Below are 18,968 nucleotides of genomic sequence, written 5' to 3'. Positions count from 1 at the left end.
AAGAATGTTTAACTGCAAGAGGTAGTATGTGGGAGCACTTCAGGGCCCTGCCTTCCAGTTCAAACAGACCTCACGTTGAAGCATGCTTTTCACTGGAAACATGGGTAATCTTAGGCAAATGTTTTCATTCCTGCCATTATTTCCCTTCTTTCTGTTGCTGAACCCTGAGGTTTTATACCCCTCCTTCCAAGGCAAGAGGATGCGGGTTGATTGGTTTGACCCCACCTCAGCTGGAGAATGGTCATGTGATTCAGGCTAACTAACCTGGACTTGACTCAAAGACAAGTACACCACCCAAGTCAGGCTTTATCAGATAAGCCCCCAGGTTTTCAATCTGTAGAAGAGAGGAACTCTCTTCTCAGATGACAAAACTAAAAAAATTTAGTAAGGAGTCTGACATGCTGTTTAAGGAAATCCATCTTGGATTGGTGGAGTACATTGCATCCCAAGTAGTGAAACACGTGGATTTGGAGCAAGAGGGAATTCTATAGAAGCACCTGGGAAACTAAGCATGATTGGCTAAGACAGTAGCTGGCAAACTGCAGCTTTTGAGCCACATGCGGCTCTTTGGCCCCTTGAGTGTGGCTCTTCCACAAAATACCATGGCCTGGGCGAGTCTATTTTGAAGAAGTGGCATTAGAAGTTTAAAAAACTTGGCTCTCAAAAGAAATTTCAATCGTTGTGCTGTTGATATTTGGCTCTGTTGACTAATGAGTTTGCCGACCACTGGGCTAGGACATTTCCTTTCAAGGCCCTATTTTCTAGAGTAAGCTGGATAAACTGAACTGGAGGATTGTGATTGGTTATGTTGAACCCCTAAACTTAGGTGACCTAGGTTTAGATCTGTGATGTGGACCAGCCATTGGGGTGCCCTCCACTTTGTGGGTCCAGATACAGGAATTGATGTTGTCACTCTTTTCAACTAGGACTTAGCAGAAATTAGATAAAACCAGGGTATGGAGTTTTCCTCCCAAAAGAAATGACTTGAAAAGAACAGAGATCCTGATACAATCATCATCTGAACACTATGAATGCAGACCTTGCCTAAGTTCTACCTCTGGAATATTAGCTATGCAAATCAATAAATATGCTCCCCCTACACATCCCTATTTTTTAAATAATTCAGAGCATTTTTATTAGATCTGGTACTTATAATTTAAAGGATCTTGGTTACTTCATCAAGTTATTAAAACTCTTTAAGATGTCATCTATATACATATAAAAGGGATAATACAGAACTTACAATTGGGTTAAGGCAGTGGTCAGCAAACTCAATCAACAGAGTGAAATATCAACAGTACAACGATTGAAATTTCTTTTGAGAGCCAAAAACTGACTTCTACGCATGTGCCAGGAAGTTCAATCATACTGTACATGCATGCACATACGTGATATTTTGTGGAAGAGCCACACTCAAGGGGCCAAAGAGCCAAATGTGGCTTGTGAGCCACAGTTTGCATACTACTGGGATAAGGGGTTTTAATAATGCAATGTAAAATTATACATTATATATTGATAAATGTAAAAATAATAGACAATACTTTAATACCTCTGTTTCAGGCATTGTTCTAAACGCTTTATGCATATTAACTCATAAGTCCTCATAAAGACTCTTAGAGTTAGGTATTTTTCAGATAAAGAAATTAAGGCACAAAGAATTGAAAGAATTCTTTTTCAACCATAGAGCTCTTAAAATTTAAGGGCAAGGATTCAGCCTAAAGCCTGACTCCAGAGTCTATGCTTTAATCACTGTGCCACACTGTCCCTCATCAATGTTTATAAAGCCCATGCTTGTCACAAAGTAAGCATTCTGCAAGCCTATTATCATTACTCCTATTATGTGCAGGTGTTCACTGAAGAATGTTTCTATAGTCCCTGTTGCACTTTTCCACAGCTGACGTTATTTTAAACTACAGCCGAGTGCATGAAATTCTTGCATGGGAAGAGGGTCCCCTCAGCTCGGCCTGCACTCTCTTCAATCTGGGACCCCTCGGGACTTCTGGCTCCTAACCACTCACCTGCCTGCCATCCCGATCCCCCTAACTGCTCTCCCCTGCTGGCCTGATCCCCCTAACTGCTCTCCCTGACAGTCTGTTTACCCTAACTGCTCTCCCCTGCCTGCCTGGGGGAATGGAGGGGCAGGAGACACATCTTACTATCTCTAGGATATGAGGGCTTTAAACAGGTTCATAAAGTTTTTGCCTAAATAATTGAAGTACTAAAATTTCACACAGCACTGCATGAAGTATTTTTGTGTATGAAATACTGAAAGTGAGATCAGGGTCCATGTGGAAAAAAAATGGGTACATTTTACTTTGTTCAGTAATAGCAGGTCATGTTTTTTTTTTGTTTTGTTTGTTTAATGCAACTTTATTTTTAAAAACACTTTTTATTTCTCCACTGTGTTCCTCAGAAAATAGTATAACTCACCTGACTCCTATCATCTACATAAGACTGTCTTAAAATTCCATTCTATTCCTTAAAAAGAAATTGCCATCCACATTTCTGTAAGTTTATGAGGACTCACATCTGTATTTTGTTTAAGTGCTTTCTGAATTCCTGAATCCATGTTACATCCTCCAGATGTATTTTGGCCTTAACTCAAAAGTGGGACTCAGTTCGTTTTCCTGGGATTGATCAAAAGCAAACAGAAACATTCTTAGGCCTGACTGAAGATTGGGGAGGAGATGGAAGTTTTACATTTCAGCAAAGCACCATTTACCAGTTTACCATGGAATATTAGACCTTTTTCACCTGCTAAAAATCAAAAGTTCTTTGGCCACCCTCATTATTTAACCATTCTCATTTCTTTTTTTCCCCTTTTCAGACTCTAGTGAGCTAATTAAGAGGCTTCCCCCAGTAACCCCATCATTAAAACTTCCTTAATGGGAACTTAGACTTTAATTTCCAAATTATTAGTATTACTAATGGCACATGGGCTTAAATTCACACAAAAATATAAATAATTAAATCTATACACCCAGAAATTACAATGCTATTCCAAAATACATATCTAGTCACATAAATAACCCCAAATTCCTATTTCAGCTCTTGCCTGCACGCCAAGACCTCCCGTTCTCCTTACAAAGTTTTGCAACGGTTTGCAGGACTTGCCCAAAGGGAAAGTGTTGCACATGCCAGGAAAGCGCACCTTCTGAGAATTCTCCATTTCCAACATAGCTTTCCCACAAATCTCCCAAAGATTCTAGCTCTTGCCGAAACCGGTTTGGCTCAGTGGTAGAGCGTCGACCTGCGGACTGAAAGGTCCCGGGATCGATTCCGGTCAAGGGCATGTACCTTGGTGGTGGGCACATCCCCAGTACGGGGTGTGCAAGAGGCAGCTGGTAGATGTTTTTCTCTCATTGACATTTCTAACTCTCTCTCTCTCTCTCTCTCTCTCTCTCTCTCTCTCTCTCTCTCTCTCTCTCTCTCTCTCTCTCTTTCCTTTCCTCTGTAAAAAAACAATAAAAATATATATTAAAAAAAAAAAGATTCTAGCTCTGACTTTAGAATGTGAGGGTCATAAGGGGTCATTGAATAAGGCAGATTCACTCACCATTAAACAGAAGGCCAATATTTATCACCTGAGCACCAAATTACAATTTTTGTCTCAAAAAGCCTCTCCTGAAAATAACATTTTTATTTCCTGCCCTAACAGCTCTTTATCTTCACACAATGACTCTCAACGAGGAGAACGAAGACAGCAATTTAGCTAGGTAGTTTGGTTAAAGCTTCAAAAGCTGTGCCCACCCTCCTTCCCCATTACTGAGAGAAGCTCCTTTGGGGAGTGGTATATCCCCAAGGGGTTCATGGGTGAAAAAAAGATGAGGAAACCGCTTCCCCGGGGCAGTACTCCACAAATCTGGCAGGTAGAATAAATTTGCCTGAAGAGTTCTTAGGAAATAATACCCGGAGAACCAAGACAAAATAGATTAAGAATGCCTGGAAGTGGGAGTGGGCTTGAGATTCTGTTATCTGGCTTTAAAATATATTTTTAGCTTCTGGGTAGATCATATCAGGCTGCCATAACAAAATACCATGGACTAGGTGGCTAAAAAACAACAAAAAATGTCTTTCTTACCGTGCTGGAGGTTGGGAAGCCCAAGAGAAATGTGCCAGCCCTGTTTTACCCTGAGGCCTCTTGCCCACTGTCTTGCTTTGTGCCTTTCCACTTAAGGAATGGGGAGGGGCAGAGAAGGAGCGAGCTCTCAGGTGTCTCCCCTTAGAAGGGCACCGATCCCATCCCTTAGGGCTCTGCATCTCACCCTGATTACCTCCCAGCTCCTTTACTTCTCATTGGGAGTCAAGCGTCAACATTTGAATTTGGGGAGAACACAACATTCAGGTCATCACAGCTTCTCAGGTGATTGCAATATGCTATTAGACTAACATGACTGCTAGGGACTCTAGACAGGCTGTTGAATTGCTTTGTTGTTTCATTTTTAACTCCTTTGGCCCCTCGGTGTATGCAGTACAAAGATTTGCCTGATAAAGGCGCTTCATGCATATTTGTTGAATAAATGAGTTGTGCTGTAGTAGTTGGTTAGATAGACATGGGCACTGTGAGAACAATAGGCCAGGCGCAGGGGGGTCACCAGGGCAAAGAGGCTGGGTGCCTAGCAATGGGCAAAACTACAAGCCCTTGCACAACCACTCCCTTGGGCATTAACCCCTGGAGATGACCTGTAGGCCTCAGCGGAGCTTCAGCTCCTGGCCCAGGGAAGCAGCAAAATCAGAGCAATGGTCAACATCAAGACCAGCTCCATTGAATAATGACCTCCTGTCCTGGCGCCAACCAATTAGTGGAGACCAGAGCCCTGAGGGTCATACCTGGAAAGCTGTTGAATATTCTATTGAGATCCTTCCCTGAGGCCTCCAGATAAAAGTGCTTAACACATTGTGGACCCCTAGTATTATTGCTCGCTTTATTTACCCAGTGGCCAGGTAAGTTTCTATTGAATGAGGACAAAAAAATGTTTTACATAAATGTTAAAGGCACGCTTTAAAATTAAATACCCAGTGCATTTTGAAGTTATTTATTAGATGTTCTTACAAACTAATATATTTTTAAAGTATGGTATTTTGTAAAAGGCTGTGTAATATGAAGTGAGAATTCTCGTCATCTGTCCACAATGTGACAGGAACCATGAAAGTCGGTGCTCTTTTTCCAGAGCTCGCCTGTATGTCTCTCTCTCTCTCTCTCTCTCTCTCTCTCTCTCTCTCTCTCTCTCTCTCTCTCTCTCTCTCTCTCTCTCTCTCTCTCCTGTCTCTCTCTCCACTTCCTAGGCTCCAAAGACCCTCCTTTTTCCTCTGTGACTTGTTTCCTAAACCCAGTATCTTCTATGGCTCATTTCTTCTACCTTTGTGACTTTTAAAATCAACTTTCTTTTATAGTTTGAGTATTGGCTCTGAATTCTTTCTTAGACAGAATTCAAATACTGAGGTTGCTGAACCTCAGTCTACCATCTGGTGCAATTTTCACCGCCAACAGTACCATACAAGCTGAGGCCTTACAATAATATTCTTGGCATGCATATACAGCTTTATAGAAATCATTGGTTTCAATTTTTAAATCTTACTATGGGTTACCAGAGAGAGTTTCTCTCTACTTTCACAATCTAATTTCCAAAAAGATAATGTTACATTTTTATGGCCATAAATAGAATTATCAAACAAAATTATTAACTTCACAGAAAGCAAATTTATTTAGTATTTGCAAATATCCTAACAGTTCAGTAACACATATGTCAACAATCATATGACTTAGATTGGTGAAAAAAAGAAACTTCAAAATCATGATCTTGTTTTTTAGTTGTCCAATAAATAGGAAATAATTTATAGACCTTAGTTGTTATATCAAGAGATAGAAGAAAGTATCCATTCAATTTTTCCTCCCTGAGGATATTTGTTGCATGTGTGCAAATTAGAGTTGGTTTTAGTATATCAGAGACTTTCTTGACCTGTCTTTCAATAATCATATATTTGGTGATGCCATATTTTAAATCATGTTCACTCAGTAGGCATGGATTAGTGTACCTCTCAGTTTTATACAGAAGGCCCATCTTGTTGGGAGCCAAAAAAGAATTGGCATTAGTGACTCCATCTTAAAAGACACCTCCATCTCAGACACTGAATTTCTGACCTACCAGAACTCTTGCCCTGTGGGAAACTGTACTCCCCGGCATGCACCTGGATGGCCTAAGATACATTGTTTCCACAACCCATGACAGCTATTACTCAAGCTCTGCTTATCGAACATCCTGTGGTTGGGACACAGCTGCACAACAGAAAGTTCTCTGTTGAAGATAAACTACTCTTGACATTTACGGTTTACTTGCTTAGCTACCCGCTGATGTCCTTGGAGGAAACTCCCTCATTCTCCCTGACTATATCTATATCCTTTTACCCTGCAATAAATGAGGCTTGGTCAGAACCCTGTCTTGCCTCCATTTCTCCGCATCTCCTGTCCTCCCTCATTCCCTTCCAGGTGTCTCCTCGCTCCCACGTTGCTGTCCCGCTGGCCGGGGCACCATCTAATGCTTGTTACTCTTTCCTGACCCTAGTAATGTTAGCATGAAGAAGAGACAGCAAGATTTAGGTACTTACTTCATGGACCCAGTACTTTGGTTCCTGGTCTCTAACACTTTCTGCTACAAACTATTAGCTTCCTCCAATTAAAAAAAAATAAGTAGAAAGCTATTAAAAACTGCAGATATCACTTTAAGTATTATTTTTAGCTTCCTGAAAATTAATATATTGTTTTAATAAACTCTTCCTACTACTGAACATCACTATAAAGAATCATCTGCCTGTGTTCACATGTTCAAGAGAATGTATTAACATTCATTACCACAAATGTCCTCATCAATATTTTATAGAACTGTTGGCACAGAAAGTGGCACTAGATCTTGGAGAGGCTGATGCCTTATTTATTTTATGCATTTACTTGAATTTTGTATTAGCAGTAAAAGATCAAAGTTTTAGGTTATTCCACTGAATTTTAGGCAAATCTAGAGTTATTATTATATTTTTAATCATCACGCAAGGGTATGTTTTTATTTATTTCTGAGAAAAAGGAAGGCAGAAAGAGAGAGGAACATTAATTGGTTGCCTCCTATAAGTGCCCCAACTGGGAAATGAATCTGCAACTTAGGTATATGCCCTGACAAAGAACAAACCTGTAACCTTTAGGTAGACCGAATGACACTCCCAACTAACAGAGCCACCAGGTCAGAGCTAGAGTCACTATTTTCAATTTATTCATTTTTATCTTCCCCATTCTAAATATAAAATGTATCAAAGAAGAGATAAAATATTTGGTTTGCAACAAAAAGAGGCAAGTAACTATTAATCTTTATAAAGAACCCTTGAATGTGGACCTTCCCTACATTACACACCCACTAGGCATTATGAAGCTAGGCAGAACTTTATTATAGAGCAGTACTTTGCAACAGAATATTCTGCGAGGAAGAAAATATTCTATATCTCCTGCACAGTGCAATATGGTAGCTATTTGGCATATGTAGCTTTGACCATTTAAAATGTGTATACTGAGCCAAAACCGGTTTGGCTCAGTGGTAGAGCGTCAGTCTGCGGACTGAAAGGTCCCAGGTTCGATTCCGGTCAAGGGCATGTACCTTGGTTGCGGGCACATCCCCGGTAGGGGGTGTGCAAGAGGCAGCTGGTCGATGTTTCTCTCTCATCGACATTTCTAGCTCTCTATCTCTCTCCCTTCCTCTCTGTAAAAAATCAATTAAATATATATTTAAAATGTGTATACTGAGACTGAAGAACAAGTCTTAATTTTTATTAACTTTAATTACATTTACATGTGTCTCATGGCTACAAAGTTGGACAGAGTAGCTATGTAGCTATGCCTTTGCAGTTGAGATTATATGTCACAGTTATGACTGATGAGACTACCTCAGTATAGTTATGAGAGCAGAACCACTGGTGTATAAAAGTCATCCATAAATAACCCAAAAGTTATTAATTATTATATAACCAGGATGGTGTTAAGTACCTGACATAAACTATTCCCATGAGAAGAAATTTGAAGCTCCTGGAGATCAAAAATTTTCTCCTAATGAAACCATAATTACATCACAAACCCTCTAACCAGGCAGTCAAAACTTTCTACCATCTGACCCAAACTCCATTTTCAATTTTTCCTTTCTCCAAACTTGAAGCTTGCCGAGATTTAATTCGTCAAATCATACACCTAGTAAATGGCAGAGCCTAATAATAAAGATAGTTTAATTTAAAGATTAAACATTTGAATCTTACTATTTCCTTCCCCATAAAATATTAATACATAGATATAACTCTAAAGAAAAAAAATACCAGAAGTGATATGCCTATTTAAATTATGCCTTTTGGTTACTAATTAGAATATTAGATGATAAAATATACAGGTTCTGCCTCAGTCTTTGGCTGGGGCAGTGGTTCTTAACCAGGGTTAGTTTTTCTCTGGAATGAGATGGAGACATGACAATGTCTGGAAACCCTTTTGGTTGTCACTAATGGAAAGGGGGGCTTTGCTATCCATTGTTCATATTTTTCTAAAAATGATATTCAATCGATTTAGAAGCAATTCCAACTCTATGCCAGTGTAGAAGGAAGATGTTGTTAGACAGGACGGTGACATTTGGAGGACATGCTTGAGCACCACGGGTGCGCTCAATGGTTAGAGAGTTAGACTAGGAACCGGAGGGTCACAGGTCTGATTCCCAGTTGAGGGCATGTACCTGTTTGCAGGTTCGATCCCAGGCCCAATCAATGGGAAATAAATATCCTCAGGTGAGAAATAACAACAAGGAAAAAGGAAACGTAGCCCTTGCCAGAGCTCTCCTCTTTTTGAATTTCCTCTCTCTTCAGGCAAACTTAACTAGGTTCTCAACCTCTGCCATCACCTTTACCTTCACCATTTCCAAAACTATATCTGAAGTTCAAACCAATTTCTATTCTGAAGCTCCTATTGTCAGCTGCTTCAATGACATTCCTATTGGATGCTTCGCAGTCTATTCAAACGCCACACAACCACAGGGGAACATTGCCTATCCTTATTCGAAAGTCAACATTCTAACTCCAAATTTGCTCCACGTTGAACATTTTTTAAAATAGATGCCTCCCCCTCATGCTTTCACTGTCATTTCCAGGTGCATACCCAGTTCTGTCATGATCACCAGCACAATCCTATTTTATTTCTCTCCATCCCGGCTGTGTGGCCTGATGGTGGAGAGGGATGGCAGCTCTGGGGCAGCATCCCAACCCAGCAGGTGGAGCAAGGGGTCCCTAAGCAGCCTGGCTTAGTGGAATAGCTCTGGAAATTATTTCTAAAAGCTCAAGTGAGAGCCTGAGGCTTCTGCTTTCCAAATTATCCTATCAGCCCACCGTAAATCTCTTGCTTCTTAATTTAGGTAGAACAGATTCTGTTCGCTGCAATTGGATCGTAACCAATACAAACTGCCGCTGTAATTTTTCTGTAATAGCATTTGTTACTCTCCATCACATTTTCATTGACATGTCCATTTCTTCTACTTGACTGTGGGCTGCTGGAGGACCGTAGCCCTGGAATAGTGCAGACATGGTAGCTATTCAGTATTCATGAATTTAGTGAATTCATAAATAAATGGTATATGCTATGCAAAGATAACTTCATAGTAATTGTCCTATCTACTAGAACCTATTGAATTAAGTAATATTTCAATTCAGTATGCTAGAAGTATCTTCTTATAATGGAAATTATTTTCCAAGACTTAACATTTCTCTAGTAGTTCTCCTTTTCAATTTTTCTTTGATCAAGAAAACTCCTCTTTTTGTTGTTCTAGAAGTTTTCATGCACAATTTTATTTTCTTTGTTGCACTTGAAAGTAGAAATTGAAGTTATAAAATTATAGCCTTAAGATACATTGATGCTGTCAAACTGAAGGCCATGTAATTTATTCATGGCATTCCTCCGTGGCTCTTAGCATGTCAAGGATGACTAGTCACTTTCATTAAGCACTATGACCCGGGTATGAAAATCCAAAGATATTGCAGTGCTTGTCAAAACAGCTTATGGCAGCTCTCTTTCAGCATCCTCTGGTGCCATTTATTTTAAAGTTTAAGAAACAGAGAACAAAGAGTGGTTATTGAATAATGGCATAATTATGGTTAATAATTATGAGTGATTAGTTATAAATTATATTTAGCGGTGCTTATTGGAAATAAAGTCAGCTTGGAATGAGAGGTACAGAATTAAATGTCTGCATGAAGGGAGAAGGTTATGTAACCATTTGAATTGAGCTAGATTGAACTTAATGAGTAGGTAGGACTGAAGGACATAAGATCATATTAATGGTCTTAAGGGTTTATGACTGCACAAGGGGAGTAAATTACTGCCTTGAAAAACAAGTGGGCAGATATAATTTATAAAAGTAAAAACAGAAATCCAGAATTTGTATGAATTCTCATGAATTTTAAATGTTGACAAATATATCAAATTTAAATAAAAACTTAACTAAAACTGTGTGAGTCAGTTTCATATCAGCGGTTACTGGGAGGCAAGTCGAGGTAAGAATCTATTGCCCTGGCATCTGTGATCAGTTGGTTGAGCATCATCCAATGCACCAAAAGGTCACTGGGTCTATTTCCAGTCAGGGTATATGCCCAGGTTGAAGTTTCGATCCCCACTGTAGGGGAATGCAGGAGGCAGCCAATTGATATTTCTCTCTCTCTCTCTCTCTCTACCTCTACCTCTCCCTACCTCTCTTTCTAACATCAACATAAACTTATTTTTTTTTAAAATTATGTGTAGGTTTTTCTATTAATACCCAAATACTACCTACCAGAAAAATGATGCCCTAAAAAAATCTCTCAAAGGCAGTATGAATGAGATTAGAAGCTCATCATTTTTGGATTGCATATTTTTCAAAACAATTTTATAAGTTCTCTGATTATTATCCATATTCCTTTAGAGGTCATTCTTGGCTTTTTCCTTGGATGAAAATTCTACTTTTTCTAAAACTAAAGTTGCAGAGTAAGAACTGTAATATAAGACTTCATAAATATTCTACTCAGATTTCTCAAAAGATTTAGTTGAAATTTTACCTATGATGACAGATGGGATAAGAAAGACAAGGCAACATTCTTAACTCTGCCTATATTCTGGACAGACAGGATTTATGTTCTTGTTTTCTTCAAAGAACAAAAAAGGCCAAGCTTCCCTCATTAATCTACTTATATTTGCTATGGGACAAACATCATAGTCAAATTCTGAGTGGATTAATTCAGGGTTTGAAAGAGCCATTCTGTTTTAAAATGTAAAAAAACATGGGATGATGGAAAAATAGTATGAGTGGTATACTGTACTGGTAAATGTTTAAAAGCCAAGGGGACTCCACAGGGGAAGAGGGAAATTTGCAGAATAATAAGAGCAGATGTTCAGTAGCTAGAAGTTAGTCCTATAGATAAGTCATAAAAACTTATCTCTCATAATAATTCGTATTATCTGCAAGACCCCAGTTTAGAGTCTCCTAGGTAGTTAAGGGAGGGGTAGATGTTTCTCCTGAGCCTACAGAGTCTTGATTGCCTTTAGCTCATTATAATCCACATGCCAAAATAGCACATTATGGGGCAGCCCTTTGCAATGCATATAAAATTTACTATTCATAATACATTTTAATATTCTTATAAATCAAAATAAAAAACATCTATTAGAGAAAAAACTCCCACCACATAAACAGTAATTCTCATGAGGTAAGTCTTATTATCATACTTTTATATATAAATGGAAGTATAGAAAAGTTAAATAATCTGCCTAAAGTCACACAGCTAGCACTCAATTTGAAGTACATGCTTTTAACCATGAATGTCCATTTGATATACTGCCTGAACAATGTCCCTTTAATAGTTATAGTTTAAGAGCAGTTTTGCATTGGTTGTCAATAGGAAAGACTTGCTCAGGTTTCTTCACGTAATATGGGAATATTAAAAAACTAAAGACCCAGTGCACAAAAATTTGTGCACTCAGGGTGGGGGTGTCCTTCAGTCCTGGAACCCTCGGGGGATGTCCACTGGGAGCATACCTTAGCCAGCAGTCAGACATCCTTAGGGCTGCTGTGGGGGCAGGAGAGGGTCCCACCACTGCCGCTGTGCTTGCCAGCTGTGAGCCCAGCTTCTGGCTGAGCTCCCCCTGTGGGAGCGCACTGACCACAAGGGGGCAGCTTCTGCATTAGGCATCTGCCCCCTGGTGGCAGTGCACATCATAGCGACCAGTCGTTCTCAGTTTGGTCGATTTGCATAGTAGTTTTTTATTATATAGGATTGTAATTTCCCTGGCTGGTGTGGCTCAGTTGATTGGGCATCATCACATGAACCAAAAGGTTGTGGGCTCAATCCCTGGTACGGGCAATCAGGTGGCAGCTAATTGATGTTCCCCCTCATATCAATGTTTCTCTTTCTCTTTCCCCTCTCCTTTCCCCTCTCGCTAAAAAAAAATCAATTAAAAATAGTTTTTGTATTAGGAATTGCATTTTGCAGTCTGATTGGGACCTATTAAAACCACACATCCAACTTTCAGGAAAGAAACAAAGACTTGCTATAGCCATAGCCCACAGGATATTAGAATACCATTCCGAATTCAATGCAACTCTGCCTCTTGCATGATCTGATTGCCCCCTCTCCAGCAAGAGTACATTGATCTCTAGTTTTGTGTTATGGAATTAATTGGACTTCACTTTGTACTTTTTGTGTTCTTCTAAATTCTTTATTTACACTGTAGAGAAAGACTAACCCAGCCAGTAAGCATTGTCCCTGTGTAAGCAGTTTCCTGTCAAGCCATCTTCATAAAGGAGGCTGGATTATGAAGGGGAGGAAGTAGGAAAAACCAAGACTTCAAGCTTTGGCAACTAGATTGTCAGTATCATTCATCACAATAGTAAATAAAGGAGAATTAGGGGGTGAGGCTATCAGTGTTGATTGACTTAAGCTTTAGGGCGTGTGTAAATGAATGCAAAAGCTTCATTTCTCGAATATGACCTTCCCTCTTCTCTTTCCTTTGGATTCAAACTGGCCTCAAACTGAACCATGACTCTCCTGCCTCTTTCTCACGTACACGTTCACTCCCTTAATCATTAAGTTTTCAGGGCAATGAAGCTCTGATCAGCATCAAATAATTGTAGACACAAAGGCCACACAGACAGAATTGGAGATTATACCGAGGCTTAACTTGTGTTTCAGCTCCAGGCTCAGAAAAGCAGGGAAACCAGAGGAGGTGACACATGCTATGGATGACACCAGTACCAGATGCAATGATCGTCCACTCCCATACCCTAGCATCAATCAATCAGTAGAGACTACAACCCTAACTCCCTTAGTTGTCATAATGAATGATTTTCCCCTTCTATAACCCATCCCCTGGAAACCATCAGGGAGCCAGGTCTTTAAGCATTAGCTCATCTGTGTCTCTAAGCATGAGCCACTTCCTAAAATAAAAACTTACTTTCTGTGCTGCAAACTACTGTTCTGGTCTTATTGCGCTTTGATGTGTGAAGGCAAAGGAACCCCAGGAGTCCAGTAACAACTACAATATACCTAGAATGGGCTATTCATTTTAGTGATCTATGGGTGGGGAGTAACCTATCAGTGTTCTTATGGTTAAATTCAAGCGTCTCTTAGTCATGCAATCATTTAGTCTCACATCCCTTCTCTTATTTTATTTTTAAAGTTGTGTTTCAACTAAATATTTAAATCAAATCCCAGTGCATTTTGGATGTGAAGTTTTAATTAAAAGTCTGGACGCTATGGTTTTCTCATGTAAATTTTTTGGCTTGAGGGCTGCCTGGCAAATACAAAGGATAAAACATCAAATGTCTTTGAGGTAAACTCAGCAAAATCATAAAGGCAGTTCCTCTGAGCACGGCTGTATTGAAAAACCCCTCAGAGACTGGAATGTTCCTGACTCCAATACTGCGCATTCCCTAAACTACACACTTTTGAAGCAGTCATTACCATTTACATCCTTCGTGGATAGTGCTTTATGGACTCACTCTATGTGACAACATTAAACATTGTTAAACAGGTAATTAGAATAAAAACAGAAAGTTCCATATATCTTTTGAAATACATCAAATGTCACCTGTCCTTGAAACAAACAAAAAAAGACCCAATAATAAAGTGAGCTTTTTCTCCCTTCTAAAACACACAGACAGAATAAGAAGTCTCTGGGTTGCAATGAATAACTCCCTAACACAATGTTAACAAGGACATTTCAGTGCTTTAGAAGATCCTTTAGAAAGTGAAGTAATGTTTTTAAGGTCACAACCATATACTGGAAGTGGAAAGGAAAACAAAACACGCCTAAATATCTCTTTGAAGAAACCAGAGTCAAGAGTCAAGTAAGTAAAATGTATTTCCAAGACTGGTGAAAAATTAGGGGGGGGGGGGAGGGAATGTCCAATCTAAATATAAGACATCTTGCTGAAACCAAAATGTGGGGTGTTTTAGTCTGAGTTCGTTGTCTCACAAAACTGAAGAATGGGGCTCAGACAAAAACGGTAACAGGCCAGTCGGGAAAGGTGAGCTGGGGTTCCAGGAGCAGCCCAGCATCCAGCGCTTCCTGTCCATGTGACCATTGGGTGTTAAAGTCTATTACCGTGTTTCCCCGAAAATAAGACATCCTCCGAAAATAAGACCTACTTACAGGTTTTCTTCTGAGTGAAATATAAGGCATCCCCCCGAAAATAAGGCCCCCTAGGCTAAACATGAGAGATTTGGTCCACTGATTCTGAAAGAAATGGAGTCACAAGAAATTCACCAGGAAATTCAGGAATTGGATTGTTAGGATGATGTTCCAGAAGATGATGACATGATTATCATTGGATAAATGAGTAAATTCTTGATACTGCAGGATTCACAGTTTGTCTGATTTGTGTTGACAACTACCGTACGACCGTACCGTATACAGGTAATAAATTTCCTTTATTTTCATTTAACAATAAATGTGTACCGTATTCTTCTTCATGGAAAAATAAGACATCCCTTAAAAATAAGACCTAGCGCATCTTTGGGAACAAAAATTAATATAAGACACTGTCTTATTTTTCGGGGAAACACAGTAATAGTACTCCATGGAGCTCCACATGGCCTTAAGCCACGTGGGTGCAGGGCTGTGGTCCCCGTCTCCCCCAGGAAGAGCCCCCGGACACTCAGGAACCCACTGTGCACTGAGAAAAGAGGGGAGAGAAAGGGGAGGGGAAGTGAGCACTTTTTAATCTAGGGCAGATACATGCCTTGCTCATTTTTTATTGGTCCTCAATTTTGCTTCAGCAACATCCTTGGGGTTGGTTTATATGCTTCACTACCTTGTGACTGGTTATTTGCAAGCTACCTGTCTTAGCAACATCCACACATTTTAAAGTTTGTCTCCTGTGTGCATCCTTCCTTCCCGCCCAGCTCGGTTTCCTGGTTCTCTCCTCCATGGCCTGGCCCCTATCTACCTAGCTTCCTTCCCCTCATTATCATGACACATTATACAAACATTACCAGATATAGTTTCAAAGTATAGTTAGTAATAGAGAAATAGTTGCATTATACCTGCAAGTAAAGAAAATTGAGCTACCCAACTATAGAGGATGGTTTAAAATCATAATAAGATCAAATGTTTAGTAGTAGTCTCACTATATATTCTTTTCCACAATCATTAACTAGAAAAAAAATAATAATAAAATTATTTTTAAAATGAGTTGTTTTTTTTACATGGTTTCTTGTAGATTTTCCAATCCAGTAAACTATATACTGACCAGCCTAAAAATTCCACAGGAATGCTGAGGATGGAATGCACATTTAGAGGACATGGTGATTTTTGTGAATCAGCTCAAATAAAGTGATCCCTCTGCTCCAGCCTAGGGAGATGAAAGTTTAATTAAAAAGATTATTCTTGTTTTGTTCTGGGAAAAAAAAAATGGTTTTTAGCTTTGGGTTTAGGAAGAGCTGAACTGGTGCATGAATTTTTGGTTATTATGCTTTCCTCTTGATTTCCACTGTACTCTCGCCATTGAAAATTTGTTTACAGTTAAATGGATACACCATTTTGCTGAAACAGGTTTGGCTCATTGGATAGAGCATTGGCCTGAGGACTGAAAGGTCCCAAGTTCGATTCCAGTCAAGAGCACGTACCTTGGTAGCTAGTGGGCACATCCCCAGGGGTGTGTGCAGGAGGCAGCTGATGGATGTTTCTGGCTTTCTATCTCTCTCCCTTCCTCTCTGTAAAAAAATCAATAAAATATATTTTTTAAAAAAAATAAATGGATACACCATTTTAAACAGCAGTTTATAAAATTTATAAGAAATGTATCCTAATTTTTAAAAAAATCTCATTTACAACATTAAAATTCCATGGAAAAATTACATATGTTTCTGACAAATCATCGACCATCATAAGAAATAATTCCTAAACCAGCTCAAATATTGGCATGCTAGAGGTGGCTCATTAATTCATCAGGTTCTTTGAGGTTGAAAGCCATGATTTCCATTAGGAATGAATTTACATTCTGCTTCAGGGGAACAAGATGTCTTTCACTTCATCATCCAGTGTTAAGTACTTAGTCACAATTTTAGCCTCAAGTCTCTATGGGGATTAGCAATCAGGCACCAGAAAGGAAAAGATTGACAATGCTAAATAGAAAGATTTGACAAAGTCCCGACTGAATAGACATTTTTTTTTCTTACCAAATTTAAATTTGTAACCAGGATCATATAGATTTATATAAAAACCACTTTGAATGTTAAAGGATAAAAAAGACATGTAAGCTTTAATATGCATATGAAAGAAACCCTTGAACATGCCTGCTTGGTTCATGCTGCTAATAGAAATCTTGGTTACCCTGAAGAACATTTGCAAAGATCCTTACAAAAGGCTTCCTTTTATGAATCCAGATGGAGTTTAGTCATTTAGTTGGTAATCAGAGGATATACCACCTGTTACCATTTCTTTGTTACTGCTGAACATCACTGTTTTCAGGGTGTCCCTTACAGACATTCATGGGGACTTTGGTGTTCCATGTATGGACCAAGGCCCTAGCTCAGTGTTTAGAGCATCGACATAAGAACAGAAGGGCTCCAGGTTCGATTCTAGGTGAAGGCACATGCTCACATTGTGGGCTCAATCCCCAGTAAGAGGCATACAGGAGGCAGCCAATCAATGATTCTCTCTCATCATTGATGTTTCTCTCCCTCTCCCTTCCTCTCTGGAATCAATAAAAGATATATTAAAAAAGAAAAAAGAAAGTATGGGCCAAGAACCAATAGAATGAGCATCACATGGAAGCTTGTTAGAAATGCAAGCCCTACTCAAGATCTTTTGGATAAGAATCTGCATTTGAGTAAAATCTTTCTTTAGGTGCTTCAGGGGCACTATAAAAAGAGAAGCTCTGCTCTGAGCTTTTGAGGGTCTCACAGTTGGGAACCCACCTTCCTGATAGATACACGTTGTCCTCACAGGCTCTAGCTCTTAAAACACAACTCTTCTAAGTACCACTGCACTCCTCCACTAAAATTACTGAGTTTTAGGTTCCCTCCTGTGTTTTAAAGTTCTTCTAAATTATACCGAGTTAACTTTCTTTTGGGGAATACCTTGGCAGGGGGAGAAGATACCCTGAGCTTCTTGAACTTCTGAGTGACCATAAATTTTTCTCTCAAGTACAGACATATCTTGGACCTGGAATTATTTTATTGCTGAAACCCTCAGTTGTTTTACATGAGTTATGCGACTCCCATTTTGCTTATAACTTGGACCCTGGTTTACTGAATGAGAATTTCCCTCTGGTTCTAACCCCCAAAAAGAATGGTTACTTACATGGTGAGTTTCTTAAAGTTCTTTATTTTCCTAAAGGAGGTAAAGTTCTTTCCAGTTTCATCAAAATAAAATGTAGAAAAGCCCTCTTGAATAAAGTAACCTGTTATTACAGAAACAAACTGAGTATTAATGACTTATTGCTAAAGAAAGAACATAATACTGACAGTTCAAATGGCAGCTAATTATGGAGAACAATTTTTTTTTTATTGCTTATACATTCAGCTCTGGAGTTGTTAGAGTAAGAAATCAAAAGAGGGTATGTCTTTGGATTGGTTGATTTCAGTAAAAGGAGGATGGATGGAAGTGAGGTTAGATTCTAAGTGAAGAAAAAAATGTATGAGAGTCATCAGACATTGTAGGGGTTGTAACACAAAACTGATGATAATGGTAATTCTGTTTCTCAGGATGATGGAGGAGAGAGGCAATTAAACTAAAATGTTCTACTTTTCAAAATTTAAAATCTCTATTTTTGCAATTATACTCACTATACTCCAACAACACTTCAAATGCACAAGATAAACTACCAATGAAATGCCATCTTGTGCTCCCTTCAGCAGCACATTTACTAAAACTGGAATGATACAGGGAAGATTAGCATGGCTCCTGCACAAGGATGACACACAAAAGCCAAAAGTGTGAAGCATGCCATAAAAAGAAAAATGTCATCTTGCCCTCCACAGCTAAAAGCTATGTTAAATCGGTCCCATCCTATACTAGTATTTGTGTAAACACCTTGCTTTATAAAATTAAACAGTTTCATGATAGGAAGATACTTACTAAATCCCTTCATTTATTGGATATGAGAACTGAGATGTAATGTTTCCATTGACTCTTCAAGATCCTTTGTTCCTTCTTTCCTTTGTATGCTCTGACTGCTAGCTAGCACACAGATTGCCTGGAGAGCCCATGTTTTCCTGTATCAAAATTTAATGAGAGATATACACCTAAGTCAGATAAGCCAATTAATATCCTATATAATAAAAGGCTAATATGCAAATTATCCCAACTGGGAGTTCAACCAGGATTCTCCCTCCCCCCCACCCCAACCCTGACTGAGGGCAGGCCGCCTGGAACCCACCTTTGCACAAACTCATGCACTGGGCCTCTAGTAAAATTATAAAGTGTAAGAATT

General features: G+C 39.1%; 1 non-coding gene across 1 annotated transcript; it reads left to right on the top strand.

Annotated features, from left to right (window-relative positions):
* Positions 1–18,377: 18,377 nt before the first annotated feature.
* LOC118714671 lies at positions 18,378–18,484 on the top strand. Its single transcript, XR_004986662.1, has one exon. It is a non-coding gene; the product is annotated as a U6 spliceosomal RNA (small nuclear RNA).
* Positions 18,485–18,968: the final 484 nt, after the last annotated feature.

The sequence above is a fragment of the Pipistrellus kuhlii genome, unplaced genomic scaffold (assembly GCF_014108245.1).
Source record: "Pipistrellus kuhlii isolate mPipKuh1 unplaced genomic scaffold, mPipKuh1.p scaffold_m20_p_10, whole genome shotgun sequence".
In the NCBI taxonomy this organism is placed as follows: domain Eukaryota; kingdom Metazoa; phylum Chordata; class Mammalia; order Chiroptera; family Vespertilionidae; genus Pipistrellus; species Pipistrellus kuhlii.
The sequence above is the reverse complement of the archived record's forward strand: the minus strand, read 5'-3'. Positions and strand labels throughout refer to the sequence as shown.